The sequence below is a fragment of the Colobus angolensis genome, unplaced genomic scaffold, assembly GCF_000951035.1.
Source record: "Colobus angolensis palliatus isolate OR3802 unplaced genomic scaffold, Cang.pa_1.0 Scaffold151, whole genome shotgun sequence".
Taxonomy (NCBI): Eukaryota; Metazoa; Chordata; class Mammalia; order Primates; family Cercopithecidae; genus Colobus; species Colobus angolensis.
In genome coordinates, this window is record NW_012114611.1 from 433,037 (window position 1) to 437,401 (window position 4,365).

At 44.8% G+C, this 4,365-nt stretch overlaps 1 pseudogene; it reads left to right on the forward strand.

Moving 5' to 3' along the window:
* Positions 1-3,077: 3,077 nt before the first annotated feature.
* LOC105507683 lies at positions 3,078-4,087 on the forward strand (annotated as a pseudogene).
* Positions 4,088-4,365: the final 278 nt, after the last annotated feature.

Consider the following 4,365-nt stretch of genomic DNA (forward strand, 5'->3'; position numbering starts at 1 on the left):
CCCGTCTCGGCCTCCCAAAGTGCTGGGATTACAGGCTTGAGCCACCGCGCCCGGCAACACTGTTTTAAGTACAAAGAAATAGTTCTTATTTCTGCATGTCATAGCTGTGTAACTTTACCTTTTTCTGTTTTATCTAATATTGATGTATACATAGAAGAAAGGGTACTTCAGAACGTGAATTTCAGAGCAATCTCTACCAAGTCTCATGATTACAATAGTTGAAAAACTGGAAAAATTGTCTATCCAGAAAATGCAACAGAATCAACTAAAATGCCATCATTCATTCGTTAAAATATATATTAGTGGCCGGGCTCGGTGGCTCACACCTGTAATCCCAGCACTTTGGGAGGCCAAGGTGGGCAGATCACAAGGTCAAGAGTTCAAGACCAGCCTGGCCAACATGGTAAAAACCCTGTCTCTACTAAAAATACAAAAGTTAGCTGGGCATGGTGGCAGGCGCCTGTAATCCCAGCTACTTGGGAGGCTGGGACAGAGAATTGCTTGAACCCGGGAGGCTGAGGTTGCAGTGAGCCAAGATCGTACTACTACACTCCAGCCTGGGTGACAGAGCGAGAGTCTGTCTCAAAAAAAATTAATAAATAAAATATGTCTTAAGTTAAAGTAACATGTTAGGCATTGCCTAGGTGCTAGGGATACAGTGTTTGAATAAGGTCCACATTCATATAGAGTTTAAATTCTAGTTCTACAGAATATTAATGGGAGTTGTATAAGGTAGCTTAAAATTAGGTCAACATATAAAAATAAGTAACTTTCTTGTCTTTTTTTTTTCTGAGATGGAGTCTCGCTTTGTCGCCCAGGCTGGAGTGCAGTGGCACGATTTCGGCTCACTGCAAGCTCCGCCCCCCAGGTTCACGCCATTCTCCTGCCTCAGCCTCCCAAGTAGCTGGGACTACAGGTGCCCCCCACCACACCTGGCTAATTTTTTTGTATTTTTAGTAGAGACGGGGTTTCACCATGTTAGCCAGGATGGTCTCGATCTCTTGACCTCGTGATCTGCCTGCCTCGGCCTCCCAAAGTGCTGGGATTACAGGCGTGAGCCACCGCACCCAGGCCCAAAAATAAGTAACTTTCTTGTCTTATAGTAATTGCCATTGAAAGGCAAAATGCATTCATAGTTATAACAAAATATAACATAAATAGAAATATCCCTAGCAAGGAATGTATAGACCTATATGAAAAAACTAATCTACTACCAACTAATCTAAAAGAAGACCTAGCTGAAAAACAAACAGAAAAATAATACCTAAATGAATAACTACCCATTTCTAGAAGACTCAACATCATGAAGGTATCAGTACTTCAAAATTTAATCAGTAAAAATCAATATAATATTTATCAAATCTCTTTTTTTTTCTTTTTTTTGAGACAAGGCCTCAATCATGCTGGAGTGCAGTGGCGTGATCTCGGCTCACTGCAACCTCTGCCTCCCAGGTTAGGCTCAAGCGATTCTCCTGCCTCAGCCTCCCTAGTAGCTGGGACTGCAGGCAACACCACTGTACCCAGCTAATTTTTTTTTTTTTTTTTTTTGAGACACAGCCTTGCTCTGTCACCCAGTCTGGAGTGCAGTGGTGCAATCTCAGCTCACTGCAACCTCTGCGTCCCAGGTTCAAGTAATTCTCCCGCCTCAGCCTCCCAAGTAGCTGGGACTACAGACTTGCACCACCATTCCCGGCTAATTTTTGTGATTTTAGTAGAGATGGGGTTTCACTATGTTGGCCAGACTGATCTTGAACTCCTGACCTCAGGTGATCCACGAGCCTCGGCCTCCCAAAGTGCTGGGATTACAGGTATGAGCCTGGCCTCATTGTAATTTTTAAAAATCGTAACTTGACAAGCTGATTCTAAAGTTCAAACAGAAGATGAAATGTTCAAAGAAAGTCAAAAAATAAGAGATAGAAAAGGGGGCTTTGCCTGACCTGATATCAAGACATACTAAAAAGCTACAAGTCTAAAAACCAAGAAATCAGAAGGGAAGGCTGATTAATGTATACAAAAAATAAGTCTGAATGATGAATGGTAATATAAACATGCATGTTTTTTTGTTGTTGTTGTTGTTGTTTTTGAGATGGGGTCTCCCTCTGTCGCCCAGGCTGGAGTGCAGTAGCCGGATCTCAGCTCACTGCAAGCTCCGCCTCCCGGGTTTACTGGGACTACAGGCATCCACCACCTCGCCCAGCTAGTTTTTTGTATTTTTTAGTAGAGACGGGGTTTCACCATGTTAGCCAGGGTGGTCTTGATCTCCTGACCTCGTGATCCGCCCGTGTCGGCCTCCCAAAGTGCTAGGATTACAGGCTTGAGCCACCGTGCCCGGCCTCGTGCATGTTTTTTAGTGGCAAGGCTCAATATTTTATCAAGTCAGTTGTCCTAAAATTTCCATGGCCAGGCACAGTGGGAAGCCGAGGCTGGTGGATCACCTGAGATTGGGAGTTCCAGACCAGCCTGACCAACATGGAGAAACTCTGTCTCTACTAAAAATACAAAATTAGCCAGGCGTGGTGGCACATGCCTGAAATTCCAGCTACTCAGGAGTACTCAGGAGGCTGAGACAGAAGAATCACTTGAACTCGGGAGGCAGAGGTTGCGGTGAGCCAAGATAATGCCATTGTACTCCAGCCTGGGCAACAAGCGTGAAACTTTGTCTCAAAAGGAAAAAAAAAAAAAAAAACTTCCTGTAAGTGCAATGCAGGTTGGGCGCAGTGGCTCACGCCTGTAATCCCAGCACTTTGGGAGGCTGAGGTAGATAGATCACCTGAGGTCAGGAGTTCAAGATCAGCCTGGCCAACATGACAAAACCCTATCTCTACTAAAAATACAAAAATTAGCCAGGTATAGTGGTGCACACCTGTGATCTCAGCTACTCTGGAGGCTGACGCAGGAGAATAGCTGGAACCTGAGATGTGGAGGTTGCAGTCAGCTGAGATCGCGCCACTGTACTCCAGCCTGGGCGAGAGAGTGAGACTCCATCTCAAAAAAAAAAAAAAAAAGAAAAACAGTGATTTTCTGCCCATGGACGCCGCCGAAGAAGCATCGTTAAAGTCTGTCTTCTCCCTGCCCTCATGTCTAAGTCAGAGTCTCCTAAAGAGCCCGAACAGCTGAGGAAGCTCTTCATTGGAGGTCTGAGCTTTGAAACAACCGATGAGAGCCTGAGGAGCCATTTTGAGCAATGGGGAACGCTCACAGACTGTGTGGTAATGAGAGATCCAAACACCAAGCGTTCCAGGGGCTTTGGGTTTGTCACATACGCCACTGTGGAGGAGGTGGATGCAGCCATGAATGCAAGGCCACACAGCATGGATGGAAGAGTTGTGGGACCGAAGACAGCTGTCTCAGGAGAAGATTCTCAAAGACCAGGTGCCCACTTAACTGTGAAAAAGATATTTGTTGGTGACATTAAAGAAGACACTGAAGAGCATCACCTAAGAAATTATTTTGAACAGTATGGAAAAATTGAAGTGATTGAAATCATGACTGACCGAGGCAGTGGCAAGAAAAGGGGCTTTGCCTTTGTAACCTTTGACGACCATGACTCTGTGGATAAGATTGTCATTCAGAAATACCATACTGTGAATGGCCACAACTGTGAAGTTAGTCAAAGCAAGAGATGGCTAGTGCTTCATCCAGCCAAAGAGGTCGAAGTGGTTCTGGAAACTTTGGGTGGTGGTCATGGAGGTGGTTTCGGTGGGAAGGACAACTTCGGTCGTGGAGGAAACTTCAGCGGTCATGGTGGCTTTGGTGGCAGCCGTGGTGGTGGTGGATATGGTGGCAGTGGGGATGGCTATAATAGATTTGGTAATGATGGAAGCAATTTTGGAGGTGGTGGAAGCTACAATGATTTTGGCAATTACAACAATCAGTCTTCAAATTTGGATCCATGAAGGGAGGAAATTTTGGAGGCAGAAGCTCTGGCCCCTATGGCGGTGGAGGCCAATACTTTGCAAAACCATGAAACCAAGGTGGCTATGGCGGTTCCAGGAGCAGCAGTAGCTATGGCAGTGGCAGAAGATTTCAATTAGGAAACAAATCTTTGCAGGAGAGGAGAGCCAGAGAAGTGACAGGGAAGCTATAGATTACAACAGATTTGTGAACTCAGCCAAGCACAGTGGTGGCAGGGCCTAACTGCTACAAAGAGGACATGTTTTAGACAAATACTCATGTGTATGGGCAAAAAACTTGAGGACTGTATTTGTGACTAATTGTGTAACAGGTTATTTTAGTTTCTGTTCTGTGGAAAGTGTAAAGCATTCCAACAAAGGGTTTTAATGTAGATTTTTTTTTTTTGCACCCATGCTGTTGATTGCTAAATGTAATAGTCTGATCGTGACGCTGAATAAATGTCTTTTTTTT